The 25,309-nt window shown below is 42.8% G+C and overlaps 1 long non-coding RNA gene across 1 annotated transcript in view; it reads right to left on the bottom strand.

Moving 5' to 3' along the window:
• Positions 1 to 3,922: 3,922 nt before the first annotated feature.
• LOC146713001 (uncharacterized) overlaps positions 3,923 to 25,309 on the bottom strand; it is a 209,296-nt gene continuing 187,909 nt past the window's right edge. The window contains exons 5-10 of the long non-coding RNA XR_014917528.1: positions 14,027 to 14,105; positions 11,105 to 11,196; positions 10,227 to 10,384; positions 9,750 to 9,807; positions 4,378 to 5,986; positions 3,923 to 4,346 (exon numbers count right to left, since the gene is read on the bottom strand). This is a non-coding gene — a long non-coding RNA (uncharacterized LOC146713001). The remainder of the gene's footprint in view (positions 4,347 to 4,377; positions 5,987 to 9,749; positions 9,808 to 10,226; positions 10,385 to 11,104; positions 11,197 to 14,026; positions 14,106 to 25,309) is intronic.

The raw sequence follows: 25,309 nt of genomic DNA on the forward strand, positions 1-25,309 counted from the left end.
CATTTTAATTACAGCTGTGCAGAGACACACTGATGACTGACTGGAACACTGATTCACATTTTACATTAACACCATCCTCACACATGTTTATATATGGCCACTAGAGGGAGATGTTTCACTATAAATACTGTAGGACAAGAGAGGCATTATGGACAAAAACATCACATCCCCCATTTTATTTACAATATAATATTTATTTAAAATGTTCTGATTGTTCAAATATGTTATTTTTTTATTGTTGTAAAAATAATGTGTGCCCCAGTCTCCAATAAGACAGTACTGGAAGGGTAGTTATTCCTCCGTTACCACATAAAAGGGAGTATCTCCTGAAATGAGCAGCTCTCACAGTAGTAAACAAGCCCGGCCACTAACCATAATGCAGTGCCTAACAAGAGCTGTGTGAGACTATGTACAAAGGTGTAACAATGTACTATGTCTATACATTTGCAGGTAAGCAGATACAAGAGAGTAAATAACTTGAGCTGTGTTTAAAGATAAGTCAACGGGGTTACAGAGAATGTAGGAAAGTTGTCCATTAACCCCCTTTATGTGTCATTAGTATATATTCATTGGTAGCAATAACCTTGAAGCTAACAATTAGCAGCTAGAGCTAATTCGCCAGTATGAGTTGAAAACTCGTGGCATTGTCGTTTGATCTACACCTGTATCGGCTGTAATCTCAGTGGATGAAGACTGGCTATCACACTATCTTTTGTTTATGTTTATTTTACTTATGTACTACTGACAATACAATTTAATTATTTTATTTATACAAATCACAACAAGAATCACCTCAAGGCGCTTTATATTGTAAGGTAAAGACCCGGTAAAGACCGTACAGTAATACATCATGGATACAAGTAACTCATTGGAACATTTTTGTCATTTCTGTAATTTGTGGTTCCTCCTTTCTCGTGCATGTGCACTGGAAATCACTCAAGATAATTGGAGCAATAGGTGTGGTGACTCCCAAGCTAGGGGGTTCCCAGGAACAATATCGGAAATTTCTATAAGAGCTAAGATACTTCACATGACCCTCAAGGTCTCAGGCCTCTGGTAGAGGACCCAAGCTTGAAGGAAAGACCCTCCGCAGAGGTGAGAAAAGGGAAATAGACCCCAGCTTCTGTGGATCTTGTGCTCAGAGCTTTTTCCTGCCCTGCCATGATTAGTGCCTCCCTTTCAGTCCAGCTACTGGTAGAACTTCTGGATACCACTTCTTCTATCTGACCAAAGGGTGCAGCAAGAGTACTGACAGGGACGAGAAAGTAACACTGGAGGAACCTTGGAGTCATTTTTGACCAGGATATGTCCTTCAATGCACATATTAAACAAATACGTGAGACTGCTTGTTGGGTTTAAGTCAACCCTACTGATGAACAGAAACTGTTACTGAAAGCAACCACACAGACACCAGTGTATGTTTCACTTGCAAGGGGAGCATCAAGGAGGGCAGTGTTGCCACTCGCCTGTCCAAGTAACTCCAATTCCTGCATGTCCGCCTCACTCTTTAATTGATAAAAGAGGTTACACACAACTCAGTTAACCACGTGACAGTTTTTGGCCATGTCACCCACATCACTTTGCTGCAACAGAATATAGTTAGTGAATGTATTAGCAATCATTGTACTCATCATTTATCTTATACATGGTGAAATGCATTCTTCAGACAGACAAAACAATGTCAACTGTACAAAAGACATTATCTGATAAATCCACAAGAGCACACAGGTCTCCCCTTGGCGGTTTGTCTCTCTTAACCTTTATCTGCCAGATTATGTACATTATTTTGCAAGCTTGCTCCTGTATTGAGCCAAATCTGTTGAGCACCTCGTACACCCCTGTAGCCTTCCTCAATGTTACTGCAGGATCACTTTCCAGCTTTTCCACATTTCACTGTTGTTCACAATCTCCTCATGATGATCTGTAGGAAGCCAAGTGGTACAGCCCTCTGCCTTAATAGAACAGAACAGTCTGGTTTCTATTCAGTTCAATTCAGTTCAATTCAATTTTATTTATACAGCACCAAATCACAACAACAGTTGCCTCAAGGCACTTTATGTTGTACAGTAGATCGTACTTTAATAGATACAGACAAAAACCCAACAATCATATGACCCCCTATGAGCAAGCACTTTGGCGACAGTGGGAAGGAAAAACTCCCTTTTAACAGAAAGAAACATCCAGCAGAACCAGGCTCAGGGAGGGGCGGGGCCATCGGCTGTCTGTTACCCACCAACTCGATAGCTAACCGGGGGTTCAAGGGTCACTCGAGCCGGTGAGAACAGCTAACTCCCGGCTAGTGATGGAATTTCCGGCTCTTTTGGCTCGGCTCACTAAAAAGAGCCGGCTCTTTCGGCTCCCAACCGGCTCTTCAGGTTGTTTTGTTGCTTTAATTAATTTATTATTAACAACAATATAAAATTATGCACAAAAGGAATTACTAATGTAAAAAAAATTGGTTTTATTTATATACGTTTATATATAAATATATACAGTGGCCCCTAGAGACAAAGCACATACAAACTCCAAAGCATGTAAAAACTCCAGAACACATTTCTAGCGTTAACTGAACTTCCAAAAAAGAGCTACCTAGATCAATTGTGGGCCACTGTCCGCAGTGTTGGGAAATCCATACCAGGCTGGAACGAGTCAAGGTAGGTGAGCATCCACAAGAAGACACAGCAGATGCATCCTACTAATACTGACAGGACCAGGAGACCCCAGAAACCGAGCATCTTCTTTTCAGTGCCATCCTCTCCTGTCACCCTCTCTGCCCGCAGCTCTTTGAGTATGGGGTAGATAAGGGCGCAGAGAAACCCTTATTACTAATTTGTATTATAATTCAATTTTCACGAAATATTCATATTCAATATTGGTCCTTTTATATTATAACCACGTATCCACCCAGGCTCATGGTGGGGCAGGGCTCTGTCCTGGGATGCTTAAGTACAAGGTAATGTAGACCTGACCAGGTATCCAGTCTGTCAGAATTGTTTTCAATATTTGGTTCAAAAACACGAGTGACAACAAAAATCCAACAAGGATTCTTGCATATGATGAATGAAGTCTGTCTTTGACTGTATTGTCCAGCTGATCCATCAAACCCCCAGCAGGTGAACCTTATTCATGACATAACACAGCAACAATGTAAAAAATGAAACAGCAACAGTCTAAATATAAAGTGCATTCTAAAGTCCTCTTCAATAAATTATATGCAAAGAGTCATTCAGGACTGTAAAACGTGAACTACAGAACCCAGAGTCTTCATCATTAAATCTCTGGTTGCTTCATTTTTCTATCCTATATCAGACACTTTAAGGTTAGGTTAGGTAAAGTTGCATTCTCATGGTGAGGCAAAGTGCTTTATGTGTGTATGTGCGTGTCATGAACGGCTATAAAAGGCCTATAATTAAAGAACAAAGCGGGTTTGAGTTCGAGTTGCGGCAGACTGTCACTACTTGTAAGTGGAACGCAGCCTTCCTACGGTGGACAGCTAATAACAGGAATCGGACGCGGTCCACCCAAGTCCACAGCAACCACCATAGCAACCGCCTAGCATGACCTTAAAAACATATTCTGTCTTCATAACTATCAAACACGTGAAATGATTTGCAAAGTGTGAAAGTGTTACAGCTGCAGAGAGCTATGGCGGCATCTTTGGAAGCTGTTTACATAGCTAATAATATACGATGTAACCATGGAGACAGTCAGTCACGTGAGCTAGCGGTGCACGTTTACTACAGTGAATAAGGTGATTGCGTCCACACGCTGCAGAGGGTAAAGACATTACTTCAATATTGTTTTATATTTGCCTTCTGTTGACCATCACCTCAGGTTCACCATCACAGTTTCAGCAGACAGATGCACACTGTCTAAATATGAACACATTCAAAAACTCATGTCTCAGAAATAACCACAGCTGTTCATGTTTGTCATTAGTTTTATTTGTAAGAAAATTATGAACTTCATATTGTGCATCAAATAAAAGAACATTTCACAACTCTGAGTCAACAGAAACAGGTAACAGAAATGTCTCTAATGTAGACATGTACAGTGTAGTGTAAGCATTAAAAGATCATAAAGGAAACACTAACATTTATGTGAAACTAATTGTAATAAAAAAAACTGAACAGGTGGTTTATAGATGTAAAAGAAAGAATCTGAAAACAACACTTTTTTGGTCTAAGTGATCAAAGTAGAAAACAGAACTGGGGCCCGTTCTTCGTACCTCGCTAAGTAAGTTAGCTGGATTTGATTGTTGTCGATTTCGCGTGATCTTGGATCGTTCGGTTCCCCGAAGCTCATCCGGGACTTGCTGTCATAGCAACAGAGCCGTAAGCGTAAACCTGCTCGGGAGCAGGTTTACTTTATGTAAACAGGATTAGATCGCGGCCACGCAGGTATGTCCGCTTCATTTATACGAAAGCAACAGCGATATTCCACCACTGTTTCACCATAAATAAATAACATCAATGTAACTAAAGATAATGCAGCACCTGATCCTTTTATTGATGTCACACAGATACATACAGGTCATTTCCTAAAAAAGGGAAATGTACTATTAACATTCTATTACATGTATGTGATTATTACAGATGTAATTCATATTTCAGAGTAGTAATAGTAAATTACTTCGTGTAATCAAGATGAGAGACCACGGCTATAAAAGCGAAGGTGGATTTGGGAAGCCTGTCGCAGCCATGTCCTGTCCGTTTACGCGAGCAGCCCATTGCGGAAGGTGCAAGATTGATAAGGAGAGTCCTCAGAATTCAGCGTATATTGCGGGATAGACAGGATCCTTTAGCTCAGCGCGACAGTGTGCTCATTGAGAGATATCGATATTCCCGTGAGGGTATTATTTACTTAACCAACTTGTTGACGAGGGGGTGCAGGACCACCACCTGTCTTTTTTTTGCTCTGCCCTTTTCTTGGTTGCGGTTATGAACAAACAAACAGAGTATTCCAGGGTCTCTTTCCTAGAGACGAAAAGCAATATAAGTGATAAATATTACCATTCTGTAGAATATTCTTATATTTCACTTTTACTTGTTCCCATGTTCTAGTGGGTCCTGTTGTGGCTCTAATGTGAAAGGGGATATAATATAACATATTATAATATAATATAATGTAATATAATATTGGATAATATGGTGTGATATGATAAATCTACCCTACCGCCTACTGGTGTTGGCCAGAGGGGCCGATGGCGCAATATGGCAGCCTCGCTTCTGTCAGTCTGCCCCAGGGCAGCTGTGGCTACAACCGTAGCTGCCTCCACCAGTGTGTGAATGTGAGAGTGACTGAATAGTGGCAGTGTAAAGCGCTTTGGGTGCCTTGAAAAGCGCTATATAAATCCACTCCATTATTATTGTTATTATTAAATTACTTACGAGTTTAATTTGTCAGCAACTTTCTGCCAGCCCTCTCTCCTTGCTTTTGCAGCCTTTGCAGTGTTCCCTTGCGTTCTGATTAAACTCTGAAACTCCTGAAATCCCTCACTCAAGAGTTCTTGCTCTGCTGCCGAAAAATACCGAGCCGAGCGCGCTCCTTCGACATTTTCGCCGACCAATCAAAGGGTTGCCGATCAATGTTTCTACTATCGATGCGTAGCCCCTTTTACGACACCCAGTGATCTCACATTACTTCATCCAGCTGTACTAATCGTCAACAGCAGGTGTGTTCGGAGAACCAGATTAGCGAGCTCACGGTTAGCGTGATGATTTGGTCTTGGATGTGTCATTTGATCTTGGATGTAGTAAGCGACGTACGAAGAACGGGCCCCTGATGTTCAAGAACAAACCGTAGCTGCACTAATATTACACATCTCCATTGTTGTGGTGAACAGACATGTTGCTTTTAAAACCACATGCAGTGTGTGACCGTGACTGTTCACTAAGACCATGAACGCCACTTCGCTGAAGCCTTCGCCTTCTTCTTCTTCTTCTTCTAAATTGGAAGCAGAAGGAGCACGAGCTGCTTTGATCTACTGAAAGGAAAAAGCAGAACATCTGAGTTGAAACCAGTCAGCTGAAATCATTAAGACAGGAACAAATTCAATGCAGTGTCTCAGGTGGCTTAGCCTGTTACAACTGTTGATACAAGCTAAATACGGTTAACACACAGTGTCAGGGAGCTCCAGTGTGTAGTGTTTGTAGAGTACGCTTGGGGAGTGTGATCGTGTGTACAACGTCTCTTTATGTCTGTCTCCACGTTGGTTGAGTGTGGAGTAAGTGCATATGAGAGCATGAGGGTGGGAATGGATGTTTGTATCTGTGTGTGCCTGTATGTCTGTGTCTATATGTCAGGTTGGGTGTCAGGCGCCACCTCTCTGGGGACATCTCAGGCCCTCCAAGGTTTGGAGGCCTATCTCCCCCTACCACCACTTCCCCTGCCAGTGGCGGACCCCCTCAGACATCGGTGCGTTGGTGGTTCTTTGTGTCCGGGGATGGGCGTCCAGGTACACACCGGCTCACTCCTTGGCGGCCGCTTATCGGGGCCTGGAGGGGCCACTTCGGAGGTGGGGTGCCCCCGGCCTCTCGGCCTGGGGCTCGGTCACTCAGGCGCAGCTGGCTGCCGGCGGAGCTCACGGGCGCGTCACTGCAACTCCCCCTGGCTTCTGCTCCGCGGCTGCTGAGTGAGCCCTCATCTGGGACTCTCCTCAGCTCTTTCCGGGACAGTGGCGCAGCTGCCCCTCTGTTGGTCTTCCTTGGTCTCTTGTGTTCTGTGGGCCTCTGGATGTCTGGAGTTTTGATCTCCTCCACACCTGCTTCACGCCCTGGAGGACGGGGCTGTGGCCCCCCCACACCCTCTAGCAGATTATTACATGAAGGAACCTTTTAAAAAAAACAAAAAACAAGCGCGTCCATGCTCACAGGTGTACACACGGGTGATCACACCCTGCAGAGGGTCCCGGTGATGTGGAAGACATCATGCCTCGTCCCTGTACCAAAGATGCCTCGTCCCAGTGGCCCCCAGGATTACAGGCCCGTGGCACTGACCTCCCACATCATGAAGACCCTGGAAAGGCTCATCCTGGACCAGCTGCGACCCATAGTAAGACCACATCTGGATCCCCTTCAGTTCGCTTATCAGCCTCGTCTCGGAACAGAGGACGCCATCATCTACCTGCTCAATCGTGTCTACACCCATCTGGACCAGCCGGCGAGCACTGTGAGGGTCATGTTTTTTGACTTTTCCAGTGCTTTCAACACCATCAGGCCGACCCTCCTGGGTGATAAGTTAGCAGCGATGCAGGTGGATGCTTCTCTGGTGTCCTGGATTGTTGATTACCTGACAGGAAGACCACAATATGTACGTCTCCCACAGTGTGTGTCTGACAAGGTGATTAGCAACACAGGGGCACCACAGGGGACTGTCCTCTCCCCCTTCCTCTTCACCCTCTACACCACAGACTTCAGCCACTGCACAGAGACCTGCCATCTTCAGAAGTTTTCTGATGACTCTGCGGTGGTTGGATGCATCAGCAGGGATGATGAGACAGAGTACCGGGCTGTGGTCGACTCCTTTGTCACGTGGTGTGAGCAGAATCATCTGCAGCTCAACGTGGCAAAGACCAAGGAACTGATCGTGGACTTCAGGAAGACCAGGAAACACTTGACCCCTGTTTCAATCCAGGGGGTCAGTGTTGACATTGTGGAGGACTATAAATACCTTGGAGTACACATTGACAATAAACTGGACTGGGCTAAAAACACCACAGCACTTTACAGGAAGGGCCAGAGTCGTCTCTATTTTTTGAGGCGACTGAGGTCCTTCAACATCTGCCAGAAAATGCTGAGGATTTTCTATGAGTCTGTGGTGGCCAGTGCAATCCTCTATGCTGTTGCATGCTGGGGGAGCAGGCTGAGGGTCGCAGATGCCAACAGACTTAATAAACTGATCCGTAAGGCCAGCAATGTTGTGGGGATGGAGCTGGACTCCCTCAAGGTGGTGTCGGAGAGGCGGATGCTGTCCAAGATAAAGACAATGTTGGATAACACCTCCCACCCACTCCATGACATGTTGGTCAGTCACAGGAGCTCGTTCAGTGAGAGACTGAGATTACCGAAAAGCACCACTGAACGACACAGGAAATCATTCCTGCCTGTGGCCATCTCCCTGTACAACGCATCCACTTAACACACTGCTGCTACAACTACACATGTTTCTTTTCCAAATATTTATTTATAAGTGACTTATGTATGTATATATATGTATATATTGTACTATTCTTAGTTAGCGTATTGTCTGTCTTGTCTTAATGTTGGTTTAAAATGGAGCACTGTAACAAAAAAAAAAATAATAATAATAATTTCCCCCAGGGATCAATAAAGTATTCTGATTCTGATTCTGATTCTGAAACTACACCCTTTTTGGCTCCTACCTCAAAGCACACTGTGTTCTGTTGATCTTATGTGCTGCACAATAATGTTTAACATTTAGTATTTACTGTCATATTCCCATATATCATTGTGATGTTGTTTATTCTATTACTCTTGTTCTCTTCTGCTTGCTTTCTTTTTTATTTCTCAGCAGGTGATCCAGGTGATTGATATATGCATTTTTTTTCTCTGCCCGTTCTGTTGGTTTTTGTCTTTTGCCCTTCTCCCCCGTCCCTCTTCTCAGCTGTTTCTCTTTCCCTCTTTCTTTCTCCCCTTCTTTCCCCCAGTCAAGTCTGTCCCGTATTCAGTAAGTGAAAATAAAATAAACAATAAAAGGTGAATCAAATGGACCATTACGGCAAGGCTGGGATGGTCAGTTTGGTAAAGTAAATCCGTTGGGCATCTTTCTTTGCCTTTAGACAACAATTCTGATGGCAAAAGAGCCAAACGGGACAGGCCAAAAAAAAAAAAAAAAAAAAAAATGTTGACGCTGAGGAAGACGACTAAGGTGTACGACGTGCTCTGCCTTAAATCTTCAGCAGCGTTGGAACATGAGAAAAAAAAAAAAAAAGGGAGCTCCAGTGTGGGAACTAGTGGCTTTAGGTTTGTAGTCATTTAACTTTCATCCATTCATTCATTTAATTCAGGAGGAAGAAATGTCAGGTTGGTGCAGGCTGGTTACATGCATTTGGTCCCATGCTGTCTTTAACTAAATGACTTGGTTCACTTTATGGCTGGGCTGTATGTGGGGTTATATCATGTTATTTGGGCAGGAGTTCCTGTCCCCTGTTAGGCTTAGAAAGTTTCTCCATAAGTAGAGTTTCTAACTCTTATAGCACATCTGTGGCTGACAGCTTTTTGGTGGCTCTTTTTACCCCACACTGGTTGTGAGTGTGTAAATAGCCCCACTAGTTCTTTTGGGTTGCAGTTAACTTGGGAGGAAGAGGTGGGTCTGCCATGACTAGATGAATAACAATTATCTGGGATACATAAATTTCATAATGCGTGCATATATCTCTATAAACCTGCCTGAGGGCTGCCATTTTTTACATTCAGTTATTTCTTTGTTGAATCTAAATAATGAATGTGTTACAGTTAAAGTGAAACACTGGTCAGTGTAAATGGCTCATTGGGACACAGAAACCTTTAAATTAAACCTGATATCGAGTGTCAAACAATATCAAAGCTGTAAAAGCTGTTTACAGTCAGAATTTATAAAACTATGATTGTAAATAAATTCAAACAAGTGAGCTTTTCTCTTTGTGCTGAACATCAACACTGTGATTTCTTAGACTGTAAGCTTTACTTTAGCACAACCACTTGTAGAAGCTGCCACTCCAAATGTCTTTGATAACAAGAAAAAAATACCTTTTCAGTCCACGGCCTGAAGTTCTTCTCCGACATCTTCTGCCATCGGCTTTGTCTGCTGGTTTGAAGACAATAAACCACAAAAAAGATGATTTAGTCACTTTGTCTGCGTCATGCAGCTCGAATGTGTCGTGTAACGATGTTGAATAGCCGTCGTTATCCCTCTGCTGTGTCAGTAGGATTGTACTGTACAGCATCTCATTGATATGTGAGGAATGCTAATGTAAACAGACTTACATCATTAAAACATAAAGGGCAGGAGATATTTAGATATTTTTATATTTATATTACATTTTATAGCTGACGGATATTACTAAATAGATAGAATTTACTAAATAGCTGGATGAAGATGAAAAATATGTCTATAATAACAAATGACCATGAGAGCCAGTAGAATTAATTCAACTGGACACTCAAAAGACGTCCTTAAATGCTCTTTAAGTGGCAGAACAGATGAACAAACAGTTAATCGCTTACTTGAGATGAAATCTGCTCAGCTACTTTGAAAACAGCTTCTAACTGGTTCCTCCTTTAACAGGATGACTGCTCAGGGGTAAGGCCATCATGCAGTCCAGCAACCTTTATGGTTCTGCTTTGATTCACCAGGAACTATTAGGGAAACCTTCCAGCGCCTCCTGTGAAAGACACAGGCATAAACACACAAACATTTATTAACATGTTCCACAGTCTTCCAGTTTGATTTTCTCATCCTGTGGACAACAACGTACATGGATGCAGGTTTATTGTTAACTTTTGTAAGGTTTATTTAGTGAACATATCCAGCTGCAGCTCCACTGTGATCCTGAGCTGGATAAGCACTTAAGAAAATGTGTCAATAAATGGACAAACATCAACTTACTATATTTATCCAAACAGACGGGACCAATAATGCTTCACTGAGTCAGAGACTTTAATGTCTCTTCTATGTAAGAATGTCTCGTGCTGATAGACCTGCAAACTTGACAACAAAGGTTTTTCAGACTACATGTAGCTGTCCTCTATGTCAGCTCACACATTTACATTTATGTCACACTTATTTCTGCATTTTATAATTATTACTTACATTTTGATTAGATAGCTTGAGTTTGTAAATGATCAGATTACATAATTGGAATACAATGTATCCAATTCAAGGTCGCGGGAGGATGAAGCCTATCCCAGCTGATACAGGACAAAGACAGGCTGCCAGTTTATTGCAGGGCTAACACGATATGTGTAACAGAAAATCCACTTAAATGTTTGATATTTCTTATAATAATCATAATTATGACTATTATTTAAAGGCTTCTTTAAATAATACATTTTGATTTTTTATAACCTCTAAAATATAAACCTGAGCTGTTTCAGATTCTGACCTCTGACCTCACTGCAGCTCCCTCTTGGAAGTACGTCTGCTTCTTGTCTTCCCCCAGTGTTGACCGCCTGCCCTTGATATCACGTACTGTACCTGAGGAACAAAAAAGGACAAACACTTGCCTTCATTTAAGAAGTACATTCATACAGAGGTAATCTATGGAAACACACTAGTTCACCCTTTGGGAGAAATCAGTTCCTGCGAAACATTTCTGTAAATGAACATCATGTGGAGAATGAATGAAATGAGTTCTTCAGGTGACTCAGCAGTCCCACACTGACAAATGAAATCTAGTTAAACTATTAAGCATCTTTGCTCTTCTGAAATCTGTGTTAAACAACAACAAACATAAATTAGTAACAAAAATACAGCTGAGTAGAGGCTTTACAAACCACCAGCAGCCATAATGCTAAATTTTAATCTTCAAATGTTTCTGAGCCGTCTTCAACCTGCTTTTAACACATTAAAGTCCCACAGTCAATGCAGCCTGACTCAATCCTAAATGTTCAGCACACAGAGACACAGAGGTGCCGCTTAAAGTTTAGTGTTAACCTGAGTCACTGATCATTTGCAGTATTACAGAGTCTGGCAGTCTTTGCATGATGTCCACGTCACTGTAAGTTTCTAGCTGACTCTCAGGTGTGCCAGCAGGAAAGAGTAATAATAACCTGCATCCTGAGGTTTGTCATGCAGGATTAAAGGAGCCAGGCTTTGTTCACACAGCTAGGATTGTATTTTACACTGACCCTGGGTCAGTATAAGTATCATACAGTTTAAACGAAGCACTGAAACTTGCACATATTTATTACAGATGCACTGAAGCTAATCGAGATATTTGCTGTCAGTCTGTGGCTGCGATTAAACACTTTACTGGAAACTTTATTAACTAGTAACTTCATCAGTCATGACCAGTGTTGGGACTAACGCGTTATTAAGTAACGCGTTACAGTAACTACGTTATTATTGTGGTAACGAGCACGGTAACTAGTTATTATGCCAAAATCAGGAACGCGTTAGTCGTTACTGGGATTTAGATAGGGTCGTTACTCGTTACTTCGTGTGGTGGCTATCGCGGAGGTTCCACAGATTCAGTAACATTAGCAAGTGGTGGAGGCCAGCAGGTGGATGAGGTGGATGAGGGAAAGGGAGGAAAAGAGACCCGAGGCGGCCGCCGGTCCAAGTGTGAACTGAACTTCAGGTAAGAAGTTATGACCTGCAGTCTCTCTGGGTCAGATATGAACCAAGTTTAGGTGGAGTTTATTTTCGTTATGCTGACTTTTTCCGTACTGCGTGCTAGCTAGCATGACGGAGTTTCTATACAGCTGGGTGGGTGCTATGATGTTAATGATGTTGAACTTTATTTTGTTTATAAGTTATTAGAGTTGCCAACCGTCCCGCCTGGTATTCAGAGAAAATATTACGCGGAACAGTTTGTCCCGTAATTCAGCTACAATGAAAAAGGCACAAAGCTGGAGTTATTCTGTCTTTGCTGCACAGCTGCCTCTTCTTCTCTCATTCTCTCCCCCTCCCTCTCCTACTTCAATCATGAAAACTGATCAATGATCAGCTGATCGGCTCTCTTGTTTGTTTATCGCTCACTTTGCGCCGAAAGAGGAAGCCAGCGGATGTCGCGCTAAACAACAACAGCAGTTTAAGCTTGATCAGCTGTTGTTAGAATTTATTTAATATTAATTTCTAGTATCAGCTGATGTTTGCTGGAGCCACAGCTGTAAACCTGCTGGTCATGATATGGTTTGGTTATCTGGTGAGAGGGAAACATGAGGATGAAATCAGGAGATGTCCTTACTGGATCATCAGAGCTGAACAGGTGATGGAGAAACAGGTTTACCTTTTAGGTGACATGAATGAGTTGAAGGGAAGTTATGAACAGTTTCTGAGAGACAAATAACCCCAGGATCCTTTTTTAGGTAGCTGACAGCTGGTAACTGTGCAGGTGCGGATCTAGCAAAGTTTTGCCAGGGGGGCAGGTAGGGCATTAACAGGCAGAGGGGGGCACAAAGAAATACTTTTCTTTCTTATTCTCATTTAAAATGTCTAGCTTTTAAAAAATAATTATCTGAATCTTACAACAAACGATTGATAGATTGATGCATATATACCATCAGAACAGTGTACATCACTGTGTTTATTTTCATTCAAAGGCTTTATGATTTTTCCTATAATGGTGGACAATTTTTTTGTCCCAGTCCAGCTCTGTATGCAGCTCATCTGCAGTCTGGTGTTGCCTACATCTTCCTATTCAGAAGGCAGCATTTCCGAGTTCTGAGTACAATTGAAAGCACCACGACTGCAGTTTTTGTGTTGGATGTAAAAGGCGCACATGACGCTGTGACATAGGCTAGAATCATGGCAGCAGTCAATGACGGTCCAGGTGTAGGATTTCTCTCGTGGAAATATGCACATTATCTTTTCCTTTCTATTGGTAGGTGGCACAGTGCACTTGTGGCAAGTAAGCAAGCTAGAAGACTGGCAAAGTTATGGAAGCAACACATTAATAAGAGAATTCTGAGTAAAACCAAAGTTACTTTCCCTAGTAACTAGTTACTTTGAAAGTAACGAGTAACTTGAAGTAATGGAGTTACTTTTGAGAGAAGTAACTAGTAATGTAACTAAGTTACTATTTTAAAGTAACTTACCCAACACTGGTCATGACAGAAGCTAATATTTCTGTGCTAACATCGTTTAGCCAGTAACAGCTTTCCTCCAATATAAGCTAACGTTTACACCGTAACTTTAAGCTAGCACCATAAAGACGGTAAAACACGTAATAATATCTACAAATGCATCTTAAAGCTGTTATATTAGCACTCTGTGTATTACTAAGATAACCACATTAACATTACTGACACTCGCTGACTTTTAATAGTCATTCTATAAATGCTGTCCGTTTAAATGGTCTTACCTGTACACACTGCATATCCACCGGATTGCAGCCAGAGTGGATTCTGGAGTCTTCCACGCTCCTGTTAGTGATCCTCCATCTGGGTGGATGAGAACAACCTTCTGAACAATCTAGCAGGAGATGGCCCATATCTATGGGACTGATTTGTGCTAATAACGCCCATTGTATGGACTGATAACAGCCGAAGCGGGTGAATAAAGCCACCCAGTAGCTAGCTGTGCCATTACCCAGCATACATCACTCCCTCCGTAAATGCAATAAACCATACAAAAGTATTGTTCTACCTGTTTTTCAGGTAGTTGTTTACATTATATAATTTATTGTGTTCTGTATACGTCACTACAATGTGATTTGGAAAATGTCTAAATATACCAACAAAAGGCACTTCCGCGGCAATCTCTTCAATCGGAGGACCCTTCACGTCAATTCCCGACGCGAGAGGGGTACCCTGCACGTCCATAAGTGCAGCAGAGGGAGCCTGACCATGCGTCACACGTTTGACGAGTTGGGAGTGAGAACGTGTTGTATAGTCAGTAATACATGTAGTAAGGCTGTCAATGTCCTCTCCGTGGTCGTCACAGATCACCTCCCACTCTGCTGCAGAGTTGTTCTTTCACAGTGATGTGAAAGGGGGTTACACCATCTGTCATTCACAAACACTGTCAGTCCCCCTCCTTTCCTCTTACCGCTCTCTCGTCCTGTCCGCTCGCAGCATCTGAAATCCCAGTAGTGTCACGCTCGTGTCCGGAGTTAGCGGTGTTAGCCATGATTCCGTTAGCATCATGATGCTACATTGCCGGTGTTGTGCCAAAACCGGTACTCCCTCTGTGACCAGGTTAGCGACGTGAGCTCATTCATCTTATAGGGCAAAGATCTTACGTTTCCAATAATTACAGAAGGAAGAGATGGTCGATAACGTCTCCTTCACGGGCGACGGCGCTCCTTCCCAGCACGACACCCCCGTCTTTTCCTCCTCAGCTCGCTGGGAATGTCGGGTCTGTCCGCCGACAGTACCGTTGCGGGACGCAGTGCTAACAGCTGATCCTTACTGTAAACAAAGGATTCCTGCTCTGGGTCCCCAGACACGGGTGAAAAAAGTAGAAATAAACTAAGAAAAACGACCAGAACTAGCACAAAATGGTAGAACATGGTTGCAGAGTCTAATTACTAATACGTTAGTTATAAAAAAAATTACGAGAAGAAAAAAATAAGAAAGAAAGAAACTCAGAATGAGCAGAGCTGCTGTAACAGGCTGCCGCACACGGGGGGCGCCGCTGTTCCAGATCTACTGGCGTTTAGATCGACTGGCGTTGGTCGAACAGATGTGTGGCAGTCTTGCGTTTCAGGAGCTGCTATCGACAAACCAGCAAAAAAACGCCAAATGTGTCATCTGTGACACTTGTGAGGTTATCTCAAACACACTCCGTCAGTCTTGATGCTGTTGAACAACAAAATGTTTAAAAATGTGGCGAGTTTACCTGGTGATATCCTCACGCGCGACGCGATCGCGAAAACAGCAAACAAGTAACACCACGCCGATGTTGTTCACAGGACAGCAAGAGTAAACGATCGGGAGACTCTTGTCGTCGTTATCGTTCCCCTCGCACGTTTTATTTCTCCGAATTCAGCGTTTTTGCTTCACAACTAAAGCGAGCAGTTTACTTTGTGCACTAACATGGACTCGAGTCAACCAGCGCCACCTCTGGCCAAGTGCCACAGCCTACAGCCAGATCAACCTGTGACACACATCTGCACCACGTTTGAATTCGTGTCATGCACATTTGTACCTTTCAATTGTCTCTGTTTGTGCGTCATGCAAATAAACCTTTGAAATGAATGAAATGATATCATGTATTTATTATCAGCCTAAAACTGGTAAAACTGTGTTTGTCATTACTTTTGTATAGTGGTATTACTTTCGCAATTTTCATTTTTTTTGGAAAACAACCGGACTGAAATGATAAATTGCAGACATACAGTATGTTAAGGGACTAGCAATATTCAGAATAACCTGTTTAACTACAGACATATTTATGTCATGATAATCCATTGAACACTTACTTTTACATTTTAATGTGATATTTATTACTTCTTGCTCATTTGTAGCTGAGAGGAACAGTGAAAAGAGATTTGATTTTATATTACTGATATTTTCTTTTTTTTGACACGGGATGTCCGCTGCTAGTTCAGGGCCAACATTTATAAAAAAAAATTATTGAACCCATCTACAATGCTACTCATGTTGTGATTTTCACCATTTGCATCAATGAAACATTCAGGATATGATGTTTCAGAAGATCCTTGTTTAATTAAGTTGTTTAACACATCCCAAGTTCCTTTTATATTGTTTTTTTCATATAATCTTCTTCTATAATAAAGTTGTTTACTCATTCTTATAATATCAGTCAATTTATTTCTATATGCTTTATATCTTTGTTCCACTTCTTTTGTTTTTACTTTGATGAACTGTTTATACAGATTGTTTTTCTTTTTGCAAGCATTAATAATTCCTTTTGTGAGCCAAGGACTTTATATTTTTTCTTTGTCTTGTGTTTGTTTACAGGACAATGTTTATTGTACAACATAGTGAAAATATCTAGGAAATTGTCATAAGCCTTGTCCGCATCTGACTCTTCATACACCAAACTCCAGTCTTGTTGTGCTAAATCGAAATTGAAGGCATGAATTGCTTCTTCATTTATTGCCCCTACGTGGCGTCCTTGTAGGGGCGCCACATGCCAGAATACTCCACTATGGTAGACCAGTAATCACATGGGCCCTTCCAATAAGTGTGATAGGGGTAACCAAGCTTCTGATTATTACACTCTATATCTACCATTGGATTGTAACCTACCCAAACATCATATTCCCGCCATGAACTATTTAAACCTTTACATGGCACGGTGGTTAGCACTGTTGCCGCACAGCAAGAAGGTCCTGAGTTCAATTCCACCATCAGGCCGGGGTCTTTCTGTGTGGAGTTTGCATGTTCTCCCCGTGTTTGCGTGGGTTCTCTCCGGGTACTCCGGCTTCCTCCCACCGTCCAAAGACATGCAGCTTGTGGGGATAGGTTAATTGGATAATCCAAATTGCCACTAGGTGTGAATGTGAGTGTGAATGGTTGTCTGTCCCTGTGTGTTAGCCCTGCGACAGACTGGCGACCTGTCCAGGGTGTACCCTGCCTCTCGCCCTATGACAGCTGGGATAGGCTCCAGCGCCCCCCGCAACCCTGAAAAGGATAAGCGGAAGCGAATGGATGGACATTTAATGACAGCACAAAGATCGAATGTGTACGAAGTAGTGGACCCTTTAACGTAGTCCAACTCTACACCGCCATAATAATCAAAACACTCATCTGATTTACCTGTTTCACTACGTTTGGTTCGCTTCACCGTGGCCTGTGATGATGCAGTCGCTGGAATGGATTCAGGTCTGTCTCTGGGCAATTCACTTATAAGAAAAATCACAGTTACAATAACAACAGTCACACCTAACACTACCATTTTTCTCCAATTCCCCCTCAACCAGCCTAGAGAAGTTGACATGATTTAAATGTAGATAAAAGGCTCGTCTATTTACATCTCTCCCTCACAGAAGGCTTCTCTGCAGAGCATCAAATCTGCATGGCAAAGTGACACACTTTAGGTGATCTTCATCCTTGGGAAAAGTGGTGTCAACTATTTCCCAGTCTCCTAGTATTTGTGCCTCACACAGAAACACAATTCCATCGCTGGACTTCCTCTGCACCGTCACTTTTAGAGCTTGGCACGCTCTCTCCATCCCTCGAGTTCTCATGTTCCAACGCTGCTGAAGATTTAAGGCAGAGCACGTCGTACACCTTAGTCGTCTTCCTCAGCGTCAACATTTTTTTTTTTTTTTTTTTTTTTTTTTTTTTTGCCTGTCCCGTTTGGCTCTTTTGCCATCAGAATTGTTGTCTAAAGGCAAAGAAAGATGCCCAACGGATTTACTTTACCAAATTGACCATCCCAGCCTTGCCGTAATGGTCCATTTGATTCACCTTTTATTGTTTATTTTATTTTCACTTACTGAATACGGGACAGACTTGACTGGGGGAAAGAAGGGGAGAAAGAAAGAGGGAAAGAGAAACAGCTGAGAAGAGGGACGGGGGAGAAGGGCAAAAGACAAAAACCAACCGAATGGGCAGAGAAAAAAAAATGCATATATCAATCACCTGGATCACCTGCTGAGAAAGAAAAAAGAAAGCAAGCAGAAGAGAACAAGAGTAATAGAATAAACAACATCACAATGATATATGGGAATATGACAGTAAATACTAAATGTTAAACATTATTGTGCAGCACATAAGTTCAACAGAACACAGTGTGCTTTGAGGTAGGAGCCAAAAAGGGTGTAGTTTGTGGGTGTGATCACCCGTGTGTACACCTGTGAGCATGGACGCGCTTGTTTTTTGTTTTTTTAAAAGGTTCCTTCATGTAATAATCTGCTAGAGGGTGTGGGGGGGCCACAGCCCCGTCCTCCAGGGCATGAAGCAGGTGTGGAGGAGATCAAAACTCCAGACATCCAGAGGCCCCCAGAACACAAGAGACCAAGGAAGACCAACAGAGGGGCAGCTGCGCCACTGTCCCGGAAAGAGCTGAGGAGAGTCCCAGATGAGGGCTCACTCAGCAGCCGCGGAGCAGAAGCCAGGGGGAGTTGCAGTGACGCGCCCGTGAGCTCCGCCGGCAGCCAGCTGCGCCTGAGTGACCGAGCCCCAGGCCGAGAGGCCGGGGGCACCCCACCTCCGAAGTGGCCCGAGCGAGCCCCAGGCTCCAGGCCCCGATAAGCAGCCACCAAGGAGTGAGCCGGTGTGTACCTGGACGCCCATCCCCGGACACAAAGAACCACCAACGCACCGATGTCTGAGGGGGTCCGCCACTGGCAGGGGAAGTGGTGGTAGGGGGAGATAGGCCTCCAAACCTTGGAGGGCCTGAGATGTCCCCAGAGAGGTGGCGCCTGACACCCAATCTGACATATAGACACAGACATACAGGCACACACAGATACAAACATCCATTCCCACCCTCATGCTCTCATATGCACTTACTCCACACTCAACCAACGTGGAGACAGACATAAAGAGACGTTGTACACACGATCACACTCCCCAAGCGTACTCTACAAACCGGGTCTAGGTGCCCTCGCCCCTGGAGGGGGGAACTGCACCCAGACCCAGGTGGTGTTTCCCTTTTCCTCAGCGTCAACATTGAATCTTTCATTTTATTTAAAATCTTGCTGTGGGAAGTCTCCTCTTGATCTCCTGGAAGCTCAGTAGCACAGCTCTCTGTGTGATGTCCGCTGTGCTGAAGATGATCTCTGATCCTCCTGAAGCCTCTCTCCTGGCCTCAGCTCCCATCTTGTGGACGATCCTTTCAACCACTCCTTCTCATCATGGCACCTCACGACATCTACAAATTCAAAAATGACACTCCTCTCGCCACACGGCTTTCGCCATGTGTCAACTCCCCAATGAGACATGCACAAGAATGTTGCACATTCTCTCTAAAACAATCTCCAGGGTTTCCCACTTGGAGCAGCCATACTCCAACCTGTAACCCTGTGTAAAAACATTAATCAGCAGTCACATGTTAAGCTTGTTTAACTCCCAGCTCCACCTGGAGCCTGTAACCTGGAAGACAAATCTGTTAAATCAAACTTCACATTTGCAACCAACTATAGATCATGAGAGTGATAAAGTACTCAGCATAACAAACAAGTATCATGTGCAGGTTTTCTCCAATCATTAAATCACTATTATTACCATAATTTGTCCCAAATCATGAATCATCCCAATTTATTCCACAATTAATCTGTGACTTTCCTTAAACAATTTCACTCCACCCATTTTATCACTTTGAGTTCAATAGTGGCAGGCTAATGAGCCCATATTCAACTATTCCATAAACACTGCATCCCTTATTTGTTTTTCTCATGTCACTTGTCCACTTTTGCTGAATCCTCCACATGCACTCTTAAAGAAAACAAACATTAGCAGCACACATGGCTCATGTGGTGGGCAGGCGTCGGCCATCCACATTCCAGAGGTGCCATAAAAAGACCATAAAGTTAGCCATCCATAGCTGTGGAAAGAAGTGACACTAGTTTTCAACACAGGAAATTTCTCACATGTTATTCACATTGTCAAAGTAGCCTTCACATTTTCCCAAAAACACAGTGTAACAGCATCACCAACTCATAACCTGTAGTAGAGAAACAAACATCCACCAATTGTTCTGTTAGAAATCACATCATCAAATCACATGAAGAACTGTAATGCTGTAGAAAAGAGAATGCAAATGTTAGCGCTGCGCAGGTGTGTACACACTTTCTCACAGTAACTTCTGTGAGCAACATGAATAACACACCCCTGGTAGATTCACAAACACAGAAAATGGCATTTAAAAGGTGAAACCATCACGCAACCTCAGATGTTGCTGTCATCTTTCTGCTCCTGTAAAAGGAAACACATAAATTCATCCACCCTTTTGTCCTGTCTAGGTGGAGCTTAACCTTGAGTCGTGGTTAAGTCTTGTCAGCTTTTACCAGTCAGTCAGTTTGTTTTTATTTCCATTCATTCATTCATCCATTCTTTCTTTCTTTGCTGATAGTGGAACCTATCGTCGCATTTAGTTTCCACTTTCAGCAAAATGACGTCATTTCAAAAGAAAAAGAAGAAGAACTTTAGATCGGATTTCCTCGCTGAATCTTTTTTAGGCAGGGACTAATTGTCCCAAATAAGTGGCTTTCTCCAGAGCCCATTTTAATGTGGAGAAGCTCACTTATAACAATTTTCTTTACGACGTGTAGCACTTTTAATTCCCGACGTGCAGATCTGCTTAAAGAGAAGAAATTCACAAACAAAAATCAGTGCACTGTTCAAAAAATAGAAATAAAAATTGACAAATAAAACTGAAAAACAAAAGAAAAAAGAAAAAATACAGAAGCCCGGTCTTAAGACTTGTCACGGAATATTCTTTCTCTTATAGGTGAGAAAACACCCATAGTTCAGTAACAAAACAAAACAAAAAACAAAACAAAACAAAAATCTGCTAGTTTCACTCATTTAAACTCTGGCTGCAGGATTCTGTTCACCCCTGCTATCATGTTCCCCAAAATAATACTAATTCAGTCGTCTATGTATCAGTTCTCAACCCACTCACTAAAACAAACAGGATGATGGTAACAAAATTACCTACTTAAAATTGTGTTTGATCTTCATTACATGTGTGTGTCGGGTTAATACATTTTCTGTTTTTATGTATCCTTTTATGTACCTTCCCCCTTTTTTCTGAAACAAACTCCGTTCACTCCAAATTTTGTTTCAGAAACATCTAAATGAAAAACTCTGTCATAGTCAGGCACAGCTAAACCCCAAATGCTTGCAGGTTACCATAGGCAACCACACTGTGTGTTGTCAACCCCTTCCACAAATGCCCTCTTTTAATGTGTAACACTTTGTGTATGATTTTTAAACAGACTCACATGCTTAAGATGTTGTCTAATCTTCATGAGCTCTCTTGTGTTTGTGTTAGTAGGGTTAATGCATGTTCTGCTTGTGTATGTGATTTTGTATATGTTTCTATTTTCGCAGTGTTTCAGACTCCTTCTCAATTTTCCAACTTAAGCAGTCAGATTTCTTTTCCCCAGGTTTGCTAACCCAAATTTTGATTTCCCACATTAAATAATTCCCATGTGTTCTCACCTAGTCTTCTCACTCTGTTGTCCTCTCCCACTTCAACAGTCCAATAGCCGGCAGTTCTCCTTCAGCTTTGTCCTGTGTTCCACTGTCTCTTCTTGCCATTTTACTCCAAAGGTGGCAAATGTTAAACTCCAACAGTCTCCTCAGTTCTCCTCAAATGTTCTTGTCACATGCACAGTGAAGTTGCAGCTTGTTGGAAACACAGTGCCATTCATCCAATCAGGCAGGATGATGGGTTTGCTCTTCTTCTCTGATGCTGTTTGTTCACATTGCTGCTGCTTGCTGGGACTCTTTGCTCAGGACTTTGCTGCTGTCCCTTTATCTGCCATGTTATTGCTCTTTAGAGCTGCATTCCTTGTCTTCAGGAAGGAGTGAGAGCTCGCTTGTGAGGTTGAGAAATACATGGTGCTGTAAATAAGTTAGCCAGAAACTTGGCCTGCATGTTTCCAATGATGTTAAACTATGACTTTCTTCCAACCGCTGCATGTGGAAAATTGATTCAGGTCTGCTTTTCACCTGAAAGTGACAAACTAAGACATTTTCATTATTATTATCAGTGCTTAATCAACACACATCTCTCTCTCTCTCTCTCTCTCTCTCTCTCTCTGTTCTTGTGAACAGTCCTTTCTTAAAAGCAGAAAATGAGACTGTAGTTGTTCCTGGCTGATCAACACAAAACCTTTTTCCTATAATTTTTTTCATCTACAATATAAATTCTCTCTTTTTCACTCTTTTTTTTTTCTGGTGCATATTATGTGTGGTGTCCCCTGTGTGGTGTCACCTTTCCATTTTTCTAACAGTACACTTGCATACCTCAGTGCTTGTCTTCCTCCCCCTTTTGTGGTGGTCTGGACACTGTGTCAATCCTCCACTTCCAGGCAGTCGCTTGTCTCCCCGGATTCCTTAACCTAATTTGATTCCCCACACTAAAACAGCCGCCTCAGTCCTCTTCTGCTCCTTTCTCTCCCACTTTTCAGTCCAATGGCAGTCAGTTTTTTCAGCTTTGTCCCGTGTCTCTCTTTGTCCCACTGTCTCTTTCATTGCCATCTCACTCCAAACATGCCAAATGTCAAACTCAGACAGTCTTCTCAAAAGTCCTTCACACACAGTGAGGTTGCAGCTTGCTGGAAACGCATCTCCATCCATCCAATCTAGATGGTGGTTCTTCTCTTTCTGATGCCGTTTGCCCACAGCGCTGCTGGACCTCTCTGCTCAGAACTCTGGTATTGTCTCTTGGACTCCTGTCCACTGTTGATGTTCATGCTCGTGCTTCTGAAACTGCACTCTGTGTCTTCAGGGAGAGCTTCCTTGGAGCTTGCTTGTTCAGGATGAGGACGGGAAACTGCAAAACAATTCAGCCAAAAAATTCTGGCTGGGTGTTTCTATTTCTTCTAATGATCTTAACCTATAATTTTCTTCCGACTGCTGCCCGTGGAGAATTGATCCAGGTCCGTTCCCCACCTGTAAACGACAGACTGAGAGACTTTCATTATTCACTGTGACTGCATATGTTTTCATCACTCATAAAGCAACACATCTCTGCTTATTTTGTTTTGAACTCTACTGACTTTAAACCCCAAAAATGAAATTTTTATTTGGTCTTAACCGCAAACACAAAAATCTTCTTGATTTTGTTGTTAATTATTTTCATCCACAACACTCCAAATTATGTTTTCTTTTGTGTCCAGCAGGGGAAGAAGGTGACCTGTAGCGTCACTGCTTCCCCCAGTTGGAGACAATTTCCCACTCACACTTCCACACTTTTTATTTTCTTTGTTTTCATGATTTTCTTTCTCTCTTTTTTTTTCACCCCATTGTTTTACACCCACATATTAACCTGTTAACTCACTCCTCCAACCTCATTTTCCTTTCACCCCAACAGCTCTCATACAGTCAGCAATCAAATTCTCCATTCACCCTTGAGTACTTGATCACCTTTAAATGTCACTGTTAATTTTATCAATTAATTTATCATTACTTTATAACTAATCCACTCTTTAATTTGCTTTATTTACTTTAGTTCACTTTCTCCTCTTTGATCACTACGATTTCTTAACTATTTATTATTTCACAAAAAAATCAACTAATGTACTTTGTCTCCCTCTTTGTCATCAAGGAATTCACACACACTCACGGGCTGGTCACTCGCCCCCACCTTTTCTTTCTCTCTCACACACGCACATTTTGCTCTTCGTTCGTTCCACCTGTGAACCCGCCCCTCGAGGCTGGCTCACACACACTTCATGCTTCTCGCAGTCCCATTCAAACTTTCTGCGAGACACTTCTTCCTCTGCTTATTCCGGACAACACCCTAAGCGGCACACAAAGCGGATGCCGTCCGCTCGTGCACCTCACAAATTATTCAAACTGCGCCACGGACTCGATACCGCGGTTTCTCTTCCCCTAAAAAATATAAAACCAAATTAAACTCCCCAATTGACTTCAGTTTCCAACAATTCGCAACACGGCCTCCTACCGCGATTTCTGCACACCACAAACACACACTTTTAGACACGAATTCTTTTTGTTACTTCAATTGACTCTCGTACTTCAGACGAGACGCCGACTCTAACGGCGCTTTCACACACACTACACAGTCTACACACACTGCAGTCAGTGGGCTGAGCCAAGCAGTCGTTCTCTCACTAACAAAGCAACTTGCCCCCACTCTCATGCAGGTTATCAACCACGACTAGGATCCAACACCTAGCTTTAGTTATTTAGGGCGCCCTCAGTGCCCAGGTTACCAACCTGGCAAATCCCAAGGACGCGTCCAACCAAGGGTGGAGTTGCCAAACTCGGAGCGCACACGGCCCTTAGCCGGCGACAAAGCCTTTCGGCCCCGCTTTCTAACTAATAGTAACACAAATTTCCTGCTTTAACGCAAGAGGACGGATCACCGCCACTTTTTTCCTAATAACTAAGATGGATGAAACACCGATTCTATTAATCCGTAACAAAAATCTGCTGCTTTAACGCACTGAGATTTTCTTACGGGGCGCTAAACATCAACTTGGAGTTCTTACAAAAGTCTCTTGCTTTAACGCACTGAGACGGACGCTAGCCGCCTTTTTTTCTACTGAGTGAATTTACACTGGGATACGTTCAACTTAGCGAACAGATAATTTAGGCTTTAAACAATATGCACGGTTCGAAAATAAACAGGTCGTGCTTACCTTTTAATCATGTGAGCTAGCTCTCTGTTCGCCTCTTTTCACGATCTCAGCTCCGCCAATTCATCTCTGGGCCTAGAGCGAATCCCGAGGGTTTCGGCACCAAAACTGTTGAGAAATCAGTTTTACCCCGGTTCTTTTCATTCCTCGAGCGTCCAGAGATGGCACCGGACTCAGTAGTCATTTTCATCTTCATTTATCTTCATTTAAGCATGCACTTCTAGAAGGGAAGAGAGGCCGGTGTCCCTCTGCAAAAATCTTCACCCCTTTGTTAGTTACAGCCAGCTTTATAGAGGTGACCCCATCATAAAACCCCTTACGGTGTGCTGGAAACTCTGTGTCTGTGTCTATGTGAGTGCTCGTGAGTGAGTGTGTGCGCATACCTGTGTGTAT

This window comes from Copadichromis virginalis, linkage group LG3 (assembly GCF_057382275.1).
Source record: "Copadichromis virginalis isolate Kocher_CV1m ecotype Utaka linkage group LG3, C_Virginalis_male_GT1.1, whole genome shotgun sequence".
In the NCBI taxonomy this organism is placed as follows: Eukaryota; Metazoa; Chordata; class Actinopteri; order Cichliformes; family Cichlidae; genus Copadichromis; species Copadichromis virginalis.